Below are 15291 nucleotides of genomic sequence, written 5' to 3'. Positions count from 1 at the left end.
CAATGATCAGTATCTTCACAAGGATAAAAGCAGATGTAGGTACAGAAGGACTCATTAATTACCTTTTTTTGAGAAAGACATAGAACAGTCTAAGAATGCGAAGGTCACTGAAAGAAAACGAGACTGTAGGTACATTTTTAACAAAGATGGAAAGCATGGAGAACTTTTTAAAGCGGTGGGTCATCTCTCTATCAAAATGAAGTTTCCCAAAACATATACTTTAGCTAAACAGATTTGCAAAAGAAAAGCTGAAGCAATTGTATAACCTATAATATACATGAGCTAATCATCATCATCATCATCATCATGGCTAGGCTTTAAGAACGAAGATTTGGAAAGGGCTCTACCCACGTTTTTTACAAGCACGTTGGTGGCTAAAAAGGCCAATATGAGATAGGCAAGTCCAGTTGCAAAAGGCACAGCAGAAAGACTCCTTAGGTGGTATATTCTGCAAGACACGGTTCTTTTCTGCGTTGTCTTTTCTCCTCAAGAGTGATCCTGCGTGCGTTCTCAAAGGCATCAGCAGCATTATAGGTGGTGTGTCTCCACCAGTTATGTTGGTCAATATGGCCAAGGCTGAGATGTTGTTTCAGGGAGTCCTTGTATCTTCTCTTCGGGGCTCCTCTCATGCAAGAGCTAATAATATATTCTGGGATATTAGATATAATCAAACCATGAGAAGCAGTGGTTTCATCACAGTAGCTTAACTATAATAAAATATCTTGAAGAAATTGACTTTTAAGTTAAGCATGTCAGTACAGTTGAATCAACAGTAGAATTCCTACTAAATACATCATTAGAAACAGTGACAAACAAATAAAAAAAAAATTGAAAATTACAAAGCAAACACTCCGAAAATAGATATTTTATTTGAATCATATATTAACAACTGAAGAAGGAGAGAATGATCATTTATGCATCTATAACAAGTGTTTTAATTTTAGATTTTAGAAATTTTTTTCTGAAGTAATTTACAGATCAACTTGTCATATGTATTTTTGTTCAGAAACAAAGGCTTAGAGTGCAACACCCATTGAAGGCTATTAGAAACCTTCCATTAGAACAATAGACACTGTATCAAACATAGAAATTAAATAAAGTGACAAATAATAGGGTGGGAGGAAGCAGTGGAGGAGAAAATTCAGAATAGATGTACAGTGGATTATTGCAGTACAATAGTCAGTACAATTACTATGGGTGTGAATGTTTCAATATTACACCAAAAGGCTGCTTGTGAAAGACCTATTGTGAATATGAGATGCATTTTAAACTTTTTTTAATACCTCTCTAAAATTAGTTACTAAGGTTGAATAGCCTTTTACAAAGGAAATACATGTAACATGGCATTACAGGCGTCAGAAAGGTGTCCAGACTTGCAGTTCCAACAATATTGTAATGCATAAGAAATGATTATTAAAAGTAGCTATGAAATAAATCACAGAAATTATTGATTGAATAGTATTTGATAAAAGCAGGCGGCATGGGTTTAGGAAGGGGAGGTCTGACCAACCTGATCACCTTTTATTGTCAGGTGACCCGCCTGGTGGATGAGGGGAAGGCTGTGGATGCGGTCTATCTGGACTTTGCAAAGCCTTTGACACAGTCTTCCACAGCATACTCCTGGAAAAGCTGGCAGCCCACGGCTTGCACAGGGGCACTCTGTGCTGGGTTAGGAACTGACTGGAGGGCTGGACCCAGAGCATGGTGGTGAACGGTGCGGCATCCAGTTGGCAGCCAGTCACTAGTGGTGTCCCCCAGGGATCAATGTTGGGCCCAGTTCTGTTTGATATCTTTACTGATGATTTACATGAGAGGATTGAGTGTACCATTAGCAAATTTTCAGATGACACCAAGCTGGGGGGGAGTGTTGATCTGCTGGAGGGCTCTTCAGAGGGACCTGGACAAGCTGGAGAGATGGTCTGATCCCAACAGGATGAGGTTCAACAGGGCCAAGGGCTGAGTCCTGCACTTTGGCCACAACAGCCCCATGCAGTGCTACAGGCTGGGCACAGAGTGGCTGGAGAGCAGCCAGGCAGAAAGGGAGCTGGGAGTTTGGATTGACAGGAAGTTGAACATGAGCCAGCAGTGTGCCCAGGTGGCCAAGAAGGCCAATGGCATCCTGGCCTGGATCAGGAACAGTGTGGCCAACAGGACCAGGGAAGTGATTCTTCCCCTGTACTCAGTGCTGGTGAGGCCACACCTGGAGTACTGTGTCCAGTTCTGGGCCCCTCAGTTCAGGAAGGATATTGAGGAGCAGGTCCAGAGAAGGGCAACGAGGCTGGTAAAGGGACTTGAGCACAAGTCCTGTGAGGAGAGTCTGAAGGAGCTGGGGTTGTTTAGCCTGGAGAAGAGGAGGCTCAGGGGAGACCTCATCACTCTCTACAACTCTCCGAAAGGAGGTTGTAGCCAGGTGGGTGTCAGTCTCTTCTCCCAGGCAACCAGTAGTAGGGCAAGAGGGCACAGTCTTAAGCTATGTCAGGAGAGGTTTAAGTTGGATATTAGGAAGAAATTTTTTACAGAGAGAGTAATCGGACATTTGAACGGGCTGCCAAGGGAGGTGGTGGATTCACTATCCCTGGAGGTTTTTAAGATGAGACTGGATGTGGCACTTAGTGCCATGGTCTAGTAACCACGGCATTGTTGGATTAAGGGTTGGACTTGATGATCTCAGAGGTCTTTTCAAACCTGGTTGATTCTATGGTTCTATGATTCTATAATATAGAAAAGAGCTGTGTAAATGGATTCTGTACATTTCATACTTGGAGAGACAAAGAACTTCTCAGTGTTCTTTTTTTTTTCCCTTTCATATTATTCTCTGAAACAAGCAGGAGGAAAAGTAGGACAGTCTTTTGTAAAATACTTATGCCAAATTAAACAGGCTCTAGGCCACTTCGATGACAATTTCTATTATTTCACAGAATGAATGGATGAGAGCAGAAAGCCAAAATCTACTGTCTAATTTTCTGGAAACCCACTGGTTTCAGCATCTTAATTCTGTTGGTCTTTTCACTTCTTGTAATTAGGAAGAGATCTATCACCCCTAGCCACACAGACACTGCCCAGTTTCTCTATAGTGCTTCCATCCTGCAGCTTGGTTCACTGTGGGAACTAGAGATGTTCAATAGAAAAAAATGAAACCACCTTTCTTCAACTCAGACATAATGGAGGTGATGGGAGAGCCTTACCTTTAAGACACGACACTAACATTAAGGATGTTGCTTCTTAGATAAAAATCCCTGTTGACTTCCAGAAATGACCGAGATGTAGCATGAACCTCTTTGAAACTACTCTCACAACAAGAAAAAGGCTACTACAAGTGGGAGCACTGTAAAAAAAAAAAAAAAAGAAAAAGCCAGCCACGGAAATAGGTGAACATTAGTTGTTTGATCTAAACTGAAATCTGAGTAGAAGCAGAGATCCAGCTTAAAAACCTGTATTCATCATTGCAAGAGAAAATTAATGCACCTTCTGTATTTCTAATATCAGCCTTTTCCTTTGCTTTTCACAAGAAAACAACCATACTGGCAGTTTAGGAAAACAAAGAGTACATCTCCAGGATGCAAGGTATGCTTTTCTCGATGTACTTCTACAGCATGTTATAATTTTCTCAATGAAAGGATGGAGGACACTGTGAGCTCAAGTTATAGGAAATTGAGAATATGAGCAAAACAGAAAAACCTCATTCCTTCAGAAGAACATTTGCTACTGTGGAGGCATTCTTGGACCATGCTTTTGCTTCTGCTATTGTGGCAGTTACAAGCCTGGTTTATTGCAAGTAATAAACATGCACACCAGTGGACAAATTTACACACATATATATGAATGTGATGCTTGCAATTCCAGACCTACACTGGATGCCAGCAATACAGTCAGTGGTAAGAAAATAATGGGAAGAGAATACAGATGAAGGAAGACCAGGTTAACGGAAGAGTAAACCTGGTTATATTGTGAAGAGCAAAATTCAAATGATCAGTGCAGGGGAAAAAGTAACAACCCCAAATGTCCAACTAGTTACATCCAGCAGAGGTAGCAATTTCTCTAATTCATCCAGAGTCACAAGCATCATTTTCTGCAACATATTCCTTTACACACTGAAGTGCTATTCAAGTGCTGCTCAGTTACAAGTTATTTTGCTAGTTGATTAAAATGTTGAATATTAAAACTGGCATTGGTTCAACCATCATAGTTCATTAAATTACTCAGGAGATGTGGACTGCAGTAGGAAGGCCTATGTGGTAAAATGAAATGTTCTATTTATCAAATCATACCCTGCTGTGCAATTCATTTGGTAATAAAAACTTTATTTTCTCTACTTGTGTCCTCTCTCATTAATAAGATAAAAAGCATAGCCATTTTCTTGGCTTGTATAAATACCTGAACAATCAATCAAAAGCCAAGAAAACCTAGGTAAATTTCCTTTGGAACAAAAAATAAGAGTTAATTTTTTGAGGAATAAGTATGTTCCTTTTTATAATTACATGGGATTTTTTTGACTAATAAGGTGTTGCATATACCAAAGTGATAAACATCCATTGTCTGACAAAAATCATTCTAATGATATAAGGAGAATTGTTTTAGTTGTGTAAGGTATCTTTGTTTTGCTTCTTTTCATGTAATTTTGCTTTGGTGAAAACAGTGTAATCTGTTTTCCTGCACTGTAACCCATCGTCCCAGGTAACTGAGGTTTTTGTAAATAGATCCCTTTGGGCGGATTAGAGTGAAACAACACTGAATGACCAGTGTTTATATATATATGTATGGGCAGCAGGTTTATTTTAGGACAACCTGGTTACAACGGAAAGGGGATATGTAGCTACTTTGGTTATTATCTATCTTACAGTTTCACTCAGATTTCTGAGTAGCCAATTGCTTCTTTTGTCATTCTTTAAGGGCAGCACCCAGAATGGCACATACAATGCCTTTCCTTTGCCAGGTTTTAGTTTATGTTCTTTTGCAAGAATCTTAATTTCCTCCATCACTGTCTGAAGGTCATACCAATTTTTATGAATCCAGATCATGCCAGGAGGAAAAGGTTAGCATTATCTCTTTAATTTCATCAGTAGAGGACAGTCCCCATTTGAGTTACCCTGGGTGTTAAACCCCTGAGGGTCAACTTGACTTTCTTCTGGAGAAAACCTTACAACAGGTCTGGGTTACACTAGAAAACCTTTCAACATGTCAGATGTTCCCAGGTCAATACAGAGAGGAGAAAAATTATCATTATTTGAATCTGTCATTAAACTCCTCAGGGTCAATGTCTCCCCACTACCCCCTGTGAGTTGGTCAGACTTCCTCCATGAAAAGACTTTAAAACAGATCCAGGTCACACCAGAAAACCCTACAAGAGCTTTGGATCACACTGATCACTCCACCACATCCAAGGGTATCCTGTCTGTGACACCAATTTAATGTTAAGATCCAATTAGTGAGAGAGGCCTCTACCCAAACTAAGGTACAAATGAGACCATATGCCAAAGTCAATAATATGGATTTTATTTAACATTGAATGGGAGGTAGAGAGATAGATAGAAATAGAAATTAATAGAATATTCTGAGTTGGAAGGGATCCCCTAGGATCACTGAGTCCAACTCTTAAGTGAATGGCCTGTATGAGGATTGAACCTATCACCTTAGCATTATTAGCAGCATGCCCTAACCAACTGAGCTAATCTCACAGGACAGAAGAGAGTGAGAGAGAGGGAGAGAGGGAAAAATCAAGCAGAAGATAGTCACCAACCATGGATCCAGTGGCATCTTGTTGGTCCTTCTTCACCCTGGGCGTCTCAGTGGTGGGAGTCCTGAGGTCATTCAAGGCATTTCACTGTTTGTATGTCTTAGCAAACTAAGGAATTAATACTCATTGGCTACACAGTTCTTTTAGTCTATTGCTTAAATAATTCCCTCATTTCTAATGCTAATTAGTCTGCATGTTCAGTCTTTTTCTTCTTTTAAGTTGGTGGGTTTCCTGGGTTGGTGGGCTGTGAGTTGGTGGTCATGATCTCCCCCTGTCAGAATTACCTTTTATCCAGTCAGAGCTGATTTCAGTACAATTGCTGAGTTGGCTTTGATTGTGGCCCATAAATTCTGCATTCTTTGTGTCCATTATCAGTGATAAATTCTTCTCCCCAAGCTTTCTTAACCTCCTCCTAGGTCTGAGGTACGATAGTAGCACCATTATGTTATTCCAAGTTCCTGCTGTGGTGGCTTAATTTACAGTCCAAGTTCCAGGTATCCACAGAGGCATATTTGCAAGAGGCTTTGGTGGTGGTTGGTGGTTGCAGAAGCCATCTGTCCCATAACTTGGGGTAATCTTCATTTGACTGGTGACATGCACATGAGAAGTTTCTTCTTTACACAGTTTGCCACAGTGGGAATTTTTGTCTGGATGTTATTGAGACTGTGCTAACCAAATCTCACCTCCGCCAGGCCTGGAGTTAGTGCCACCTTGTCCCTCCATTCTATGCTTATCTTTTGGCAAAGTCTTTCTGCTCTTTAAGTCCTTCTAGATAAATACCTGGTGTTCAGTTTGGACAATAGCTCCTGATCATGAGGCAATATATATGCTACTTGAGTTTAGACTAGTGTCTCTGAGAATCTGTTCTTTTCACACACAGATTAGCACCTGGAACATATTTAGTCAATGAAATTTCCTGTCTGGGCAAGAAATTGCCTGTTGGGGTAAAGCAGCTAAAAGCAGAACCAATTATGTCCATTCCATAATCACACGTGTGAGAATGGCTAAGTTGAGGGGAGAGGATGAGTATAGACTGCAAGTATCTGGTAGTTGCTTATTTAGTAAATAGAGAACCAGGCTATCTAATATAAAAGCCTCAATGAATATAAATAACTTCCGAATCATAGAACATTTTATTTTCTGTTCAAAGTTCTGTCATGATATTTCTCTGGAGTGTAGTCCTGCAGACACAAAAACTTGTATTGCTGTTGCTAGTAACTTGTATAGGGTTTTCATGACACGGTTTTGGTAGTGAGGGAGCTATAAGGGTGGCTGCTGTGGGAAGTGGCAAGAAGCTTCCCACATGTCCAGCAAAGCCAATGCCAGCCAGCTCCAATATGAACCTGCTGCTAGCTGATACCAAGCCCATCAGTGACAGTGGTAACACCTCTGGGATAACATAGTTAAGAAGGGGAAAAAAACCCTCTTGCAACACCTGCAGAAGTCAGAGGAGAGGAATGAGAATATGTGAGAGAAACAACTCTACAGACCTCACGATCAGTCAAGAAGGAGAGGGCAAAGGTGCTTCAGGCCTCAGAGCAGAGATTCCCCTGCAGCCCATGATGCAGACCATGGTGGAGCAGACTGTCCCCCTGCAGCCCATGGAAGTCCATAGTGGAGCAGAGATCCACCTATAGCCACTGGAGGACCCCATGTCAGAGCAGGTGACAGATACCTGAAGGAGATTGTGACCCCATGTGAAGCCTACACTAGAACAGGTTTGCTGGCAGGACTTGAGACCCCCCCAAGGACTCACACTGGAGCAGTCTGTTCCTGAAGTACTACACCCCATGGAAGGGGCCCATGCTGCAGCAATCTGTGGTGGAGGAGGTAGAGTTTGGGAGTGTAGTTAAACCATGTTTTGTACTGACTTTGAAGACCTTATGAATGAGGCTTTTCGGTCTCACTCTGGACTTGTCTTGACATGTCTGGAGTTCTTATTTTACTTGGTTTTGCTGTAACAGCAACTTCTTTTGTGATCAGGCATCTAAGTGGTTTTACTTCTGCCTGTCTTTGTGTGGTAGTATCACAGTTTTTTGTACAGATAACAGTAAGAAGCCATTATTCTGTGTAAATTGAAAAAATTATAACTGTAATTTAATGATGTATATTGGAGAAATATATGTCTCTTACGACAGCAGAGGCCTGAAGAAGTGGGAATACAGGATACAGCATAAGAGAGTACAGGCATGGGATGGTAATATACGGGGCACAGGCTTGGTACTGGTCATAACCCCATCCTTATAAACAATTCACCAGTGGTCAATTAAAGAAGTTCATACTGGGAACTGGACAAAAACAGTTTGAGGGGTAACAAGGAGGAAAAAAAGTAAATAGTTAATCTATGTAAAATGCACCATATCTAGCAAATTTGGGTATAATGTGAACTTGCTGAGCAGTGAAAAAAGACCAACATGTAAAAGCAGGTTAGTAAATGTTAAAATGAACTAGATCCTGGAAAGGGAAAGAAAAAATCCTCAGCATCACAATCATCCTTGGTGAAGGACAAAGGACACTTATGATTCACTGCCCTCTACCCCAACAGATGAAAGCCATCAATGTTATGACTTCAGAGAGAAGTGAAGGGTAATTTAAAAAAACCCAAAACAACAGGAAAGGTAAAACCCAGGGAATGTGTGTAAAAACAAGGTTAAATATGTGGCTACTGATATTTATAACTTTTCTGTACAACAGAATTCTTTTTTAATATTATTTTTCTTTCTGGGGGGAGAAATTTCACTGGATGAATTTCACTGGATGTCAGATCCCCACCCAGACACTCTCTCACTTCCCCTCCTCAACAGAACAGATGAAGAAAATAAGAAAAAATAGGATGAAATAGATTGCGACTTGAGATAAAGACAGGGACGTCGCTTATCAGATACCATCACGGGCTGAAACAGACTCGACTTGAGAAAACTATTGTCAATTAAAATAGTGAGATGGTGAGAAACAAAGACAAAATCTAAAGCACTCTCCCCCCCAGCACCCCTTTTCCGTGGCTCAAACTTCACTCCTTCATTAATGACTCTTCCATGTCTTCCCACCCCAAGCAGTGCAGGGGGAGGAGGAACAGGGCATTGTCAGGTCATCTCTGATAGTGCTTCTTTTCATGCTTTTCCCCTTCTCCATCATGGGCTCTCCATGGGCCATGTTCTTTCAGCAGATACCTCACACAGCCAGTTTCCAGCTGGTTCCAACCCACCCGCTGCTGGGCACAGCTGAGCCCTGCTGTCAAGGTTGGGAAGCCTTGGGGAAAGTGTGTTGAAGAAAGGGGAGAAAATACCTCCGAGGGAGAAGGAGGGAAAAAAAGAATGAGAAACAGCAGAGGGCATCCCAGGGTGAGAGAATGAGGGGAGTAGGTGCTCCAGGTGCTGGAGAAGAGACTCCAGCCTCTGGAGAGTCCATGGTGAGCTGATATCCACACTGCAGCATGTGGCTATCCATTGAGGGAACTGTGTCCCATGGAGAGCCCAGCTGGGGAAGGGGGAAAGCGTAAACAACAAAAGCTGAACAACAGCAGAGGAGCTGTTATGGATTGACCACAACCCCTGTGCCCCTGCTCATTCTTTTGTAGGGGGTACTTAGATAAAGCTGAAGCAGTATTTGTTCTAAAGATTTCATACATTTGTAGGAAATACAGAAAGTACAGTTATAGAGTGTATGGAAGAAAAGCATTGTCTATAATTAGAGATAACTATAGCTGCTAATAAGTAGTTTATGGTTTTATGTATAAACAGCAGTGACAGAAAAATCACTGAATAACTTACTGGAAATCACACAAATATTAAACTACACAATTAAATTGAGCACTTCAGACTTCTAGCCCAATAGCATAAACAAAACATAATCTACCACTTTACTAGTGTACCTGTACAACATCTGTTATAGATACATTGCCTCGCTAGGATTACACACCACCCAGGAAAAAAGGCTATCCATCTTTCAGTAGGAACTAGGTTACTTAGCCTGGAGCTTTAGCTTAGGAACTGTCAGTGTGACATTGAATCACGTTATGCAGAATTACACCCTATGGTTTGGTGTACTGAGCTGTTCTAGGATCAGGTAGACCTTAAATGATTGTAAGAAGCAAAACTTCCCAGTATTTTCCCTGGCATTTTGTAGCATTACGGGCAGCATAGCTGTATATATTTTACATGTAAGAAGATTGGAGCATCAACAGATCACTATTATCTGGTACTGGTTTTACAAATGGCAAATTTAAGCTTCCATTTCTTTGCTGAATATTGCTAATTGTTTTGCCACCTACTTCTCCTCTTCCCTACATTGTTTATTTTATCTACTTGTAATGTTCTGTCTTGCAACAAACTGAGTAATAATAACTAAAAGCCTCTTCTAAGCTTTACTTACTACTGCAAATGTGAGCAATTCTCAAGGGGGATGGAGAGGCGTGCAGAGTCACAGAGGATATTCTGAGGGAAGCAGGTAAGAATTTAGATATGCCTGGCTGAGGTTAGTTGATGTGCAGGTAGAAACATTTTGGAAAGCAGGAGCTTTAGTGGCTTAAATATAGACTTTTAGGAGCTTTTTTTTTTTCACATAAAATTCCCCCTAACCTGCCATTGTTCAAAGATGTCTCCTGCAGGTCACACTTCACATGATGAAGTCCTTTGCAGATACCTCAGACACCCTAGGGTTTTTGAAGGGGCCCTAGAGATTGAAGCTTGTATTTGTGTACCTGAATTGTACCTCAGGTGCTTTCAGTTTCCTTTCAGTTACTGTCACCTGACTATGTGCTGCAGTAAGGTATCAGGACTATTCAGAGAGCAGGGATTAGTGTTTGCCCTGAGGTGTTTCTGGAGAGAATCTGATAGGCAAACTGTACAAAGTGAAGAGAGTGATGCTTCTCACTTGTGGAAGTGTAGGCAGGAGATGAAAAGGAGAAAAATAAAGGTTGTCAGTGTTTTAGTGTGTGAGAGAGCTGGTAATGGTGCAGAAAGGCTAAGGGAGGGAATTTCAGCCTCGGACGGATGAGAAGAGGATGCTGAGGCCTTGTCTTTGCAAAGGAGAACAGGGAGATATAATTTTGTTGGTTTAGGTGCACAAATTTATGTTTCTCCTTGTCAGGAAACCATAGTTTCTCCCAAAGGATCATTTTTGCATCTTGGCTCCATCAACCAGTCAAATGCATTCAAACCAAGCTTAAAAATTTATTTATAAGAATTAAAATATTCCTAAATAGGTACTGTATTAAAATATCCATCATCACTATCAAATGTCCTTGATTCAAGCAAGAGTGGCACTAAAACTCAAAACAAGTATTCATGAGATATATTTGGGAGGCATTCTTGCTGTGAAGATGCATTTTAAATCTTCCAAATTAATTTAAAATGGGGGAGTTACAAGTTTAGTTAGAGAGTAACTTAAATTACATTCATATGGATTCCTATTAATAATAGGAGTAATATTATAGCAGTTAGAAAATTAAAGTGAGTTTATTTGAGTAAGGCTCACTAATTTACAGATTTCCAGGACTATTCATCAACATTTCAATGTTATCTAGTTGACATGTAGTTTGAGATTAGAGATTTCTCCTATAGAAATGGATTAATGGAACATTCTTGCTGAAGATGATGAAAATGATAGAAAGTCAGTGAAGGTGCTTTGTACCCAAATGAAGAAGTGGTACAACATACTCAGAAAAAAGGCCCATACAAGCAGTGAAAAGTTAACACTGTTGTGAAACAAAATTGGAAGAAGAAATATCAGAAAGGATATGTAGCACATGGCTTGATGCAGGATACCTTAACTGAATATCATTTCGTATTATACAAACCATTCTGAGCACAAAACCTCAAAAGGCAAAAATACCATATTGGCTGATAAGCCAACAGAGATTTTTCAGTGGCAAGAATGAGAAATAAAAGTGTTTGGATTTTATGAGCAACCAGACGACAAACCTTGCAAAAGAACTAATGGCTTATGTTTACTGGCTAATTACTAAATATAAACACGTACATGCACTCAGATAAATAAATGCTCATTCTTCCCAATGCATCAAGAAGATGTTTCGTTGTGCATGGGGACAGATTTGCAACTCCTATAATGCATTTTGTTGTCCAGTGCTAAAGTTACTTGTGTTCATTGATATTTGATGCATTGCTATGAACTGCCAGTAACAGAACCTCTTAAAATGTGACCCCAAAATACTTGTAATTCATTGAGTCTAGAAATACATTTAATTCAGCTTGACCACTTGTCATTGAGACATATTTTCTTGATGGGAAACTATAGGATGCTCTGTTATTTAGTAGTTAATTTTAAAAGAAGATAATAGGAAAGCATTGTATGTGAAAGAGGGCTATAGTGAACAGATCAATGCAGCGTAAGAGCTGAGAGGTCTTGGAAAGCAATAGAGTTTAAAAATATCTGGAAGAGAAATCTTATTGTTTCTAAAGTTAAACTTATATCAAGCCTAAAGTGCTCTAAATGTTCTGTAGAAAGAATAAATTTAATAGCTTGTCTCTTGAATTTGAAACTTCAGAGAAATGGGAGTAAGCTGTCTTGTGAAAAAATCCTAATGTTCTTTTAGACCCCAAAATTGCATTTATTTCATACACTTGCTTGAGCTGTTCTTTATGCAAGTTACAGCCAGTGGGGGATCAGTTCAGTTGCCTAAATATTGCCACCTCAGATGATCAAAAGGATCCCAGTAACTGCGCACATGGGCAGTTAAGAAAATGTGCCTGTGAAAGGTTATGGATAAAAGATCTTACTGATATAATAGATGAATGCCAGGCAGCACACCCTATAGTACCTATAGTTACAGTAGAGACCTACCTGTAGAGAATAAATTAAGCTCTATATCTCAGTTGGCTATAGTGAGAGCTTGGGTACAATGTGCATGTAGATACCTATATAACGGGGGTATTAAGGTTTATTAATTTCATATTGAACCACACCTTGACTGATGATTTTGGATTTGCTTCCTAGAAGAGGAAGCTATGACTGGAAGGAAACATATAAAGGTAATTCACTTTGTGATAGAATTTAGGCAAATAAAGTAGGCTTGGACTTGTGCCCCTTAGGCACTTTAAAAATGTTTTGGTGACATAGCTGTTGATCAGTGTGACAAGATACCACAGCCCTTTGTATCTATCTTTACACTGAGACAGAGGAGTTGTCATGAGACCAATCATTCAAGACAATATTTGTTTCCTGTTTACTGAAGGAGTTCTGGCTTTCTGTCATTGCAGAGTATTACTTGTTAGAAGAGCTTGTAATTAATTTCTTAACCCGTATCTACATTTCAAACATTGTTTCCCTTTGCACAGGGAAGTGTTGGAGTCACCATCCCTGGAAGTGTTAGAAAAATGTTAATGAATGAACAAGAAGTATTTAATAATATAATAAACTGTTAACACTGCTTCAAATTCCTTGGTTTAGTTTGACCTAGTTTAGAGCAAAAAAAATGGTTTTAAAAAGGCATGGTTTAACAGATCTGTAAAAGAAACTGTTACATAGAATTTTCACAATAAATGAATTTTTAAGGGTAAAAAGAGTTAAGGAACAACAAAAGGCAAAAGCACTAACTATTCCAAAATGGAAGAAAGCAAGGAAGCACAGGTAAGAGAACAATGTGACTAAGTTATGATTTCTTCATTAAACTCATAAGAAATCTTATAGGAAGTAGAAACTGGTTGCAAGTATCCATGAGGTTTATAAAGACGTAACACAAGCATGTAGGGATTTGGGTTAGAAAGGCTAAGACAGAAAACAAGATGCAAGCAGTATGAGACATCAAAAATGGTAGTCATAACCTTTTAAGTAGATTAGTATGAAATTGTGGGTCTACTGTTCACTGGGGAGGGGGAAATATAAATAGATGACACCAAGGAGGATGAAACATTTAATGCATAATTTTTGCTTTCCCAAAAAATTTAGCTTGAACTACTGACTATTGTAGTCAAAGTCAGTGAAGCCAGAATAAGAGAATCAGTTCCTCTACCTGAATACAGAAAACAATGGTTTTTTTGATAAGTGTTAGGATATCTACAATATGTTCATGAACCTGGTAGTTATGACACAAGTCCTCTTGGAGAAACAGCTGGAGGTCAGTCAGCACATCCAGAAGTATCTTAGCAGCAGCAGGTACTCAGTGCTTAGTCTGAGCAAAGACTATGCATTTGAACTGAATCTAGGTCAAGGCATAGGCCTACAGTAGGAAATTTGGACTAGTGATGGTTTACATAACTCAAAGGTTTTGAAAACATCTCAGGGCGATTCACTCTCATATCAAGGACATATCAAGGCATAGCTATGACTGCATGTGGGATTCAATTTAAGATTAGAACCCTTAAATTCAGATTTTTTATGTAGATGTTTGAAGGTGTGCCAGGTGCTTGATTAAAATACTCACATGTACCCACACCAAGTGTCCTTTTGAAACAGGGACTTGAGTCAGAGTGAGAATACCCTGCAGCATCTCAAATAGCAACAGATGTTACTAGTCCTAAATTCCCACTGCAGTCAGTGGAACCTAAAATGCATTTCAGTTGCTCAAATTTAGTCCTCTAGTACCATTTGTGATGTTCAGGCTAGGTAATGAGGATGTGGGTCTCACACGGACCTGGTATTATCCCCCCAGTGGCTGTCTTGGAGACCCTGAATGACCTCAAATGATACTAGACACTTGTGTGTGTAGTTTAATCAAACGGGGGGTCTATTTTCTCTGTATTGAGGGCTTAGACAGCTTCAAAACTTGTGGAAAATTATATGTAGATATGAAGGTATGCTAATATACCCTTATAAATTAGCAAATATATATATGTTTGACATATATCCTACCCTGAAGTACAAGGAAAGACAGTGCAGTAGTGGTCATAGAATTTCTGGGGAAGAGTGGTGTAGACGAAAGGGATATAGAATTTTACAGACAAAGAAAAAATTCTGAACTGATATACTATGTCAAGCTTCTGAAGTGTAAAGGACAGATGAATTATTTGAGTTTGAAAAAACCCGAAATCTGGCCCAACTCACCTAATTTTTTTACATCATCAGGTGCCCTGGGAATTTAGTATGCTTTTAACCTTTTCTGTTGGCGGTTTGTGTTTTTTGGGGGTTGTTATTTCTGTTGTTTTTGAGTTTTCTTTAATAATCCAGGTAAAGAAATAGATTTTTTTTGACTCTTCTACAGAGGTCTTAAACAGTGTTTTGAAAACTGTGCCCAGAGAATTATTTGTGGTTCACTGCCAGAATGAAAAGATGTACAGAGTAGAGCTTCATTCGTTTTTTTCATTAGCAACTGGGATGATGGAATCAAGAGCATATGATTAAATTTTCAGACAACACATAGCTGGGAGGAACTGTAGGCATACTGGAGGATAGGTTGAGAATCCAAAATTATCTTGACAAATTGAAGAAACGGTGTGGAAAAAAAACCAGATGCAGTTCAACAGAGACAAGTGTAAGGAACTACATTTAGACAGATATAATTAACAGCATAAGTGAGAAGAAAAACAAATGGTTGCAAAAAAATTAATTCCCTGCCTTTCCAGGGATTATAGGGGATCATAAACTGAACTTGAATCTGTAAA

Source organism: Corapipo altera, unplaced genomic scaffold, assembly GCF_003945725.1.
Source record: "Corapipo altera isolate COAL_440 unplaced genomic scaffold, ASM394572v1 2, whole genome shotgun sequence".
Classification (NCBI taxonomy): domain Eukaryota; kingdom Metazoa; phylum Chordata; class Aves; order Passeriformes; family Pipridae; genus Corapipo; species Corapipo altera.
Note: the sequence above shows the minus strand (reverse complement) of the source record.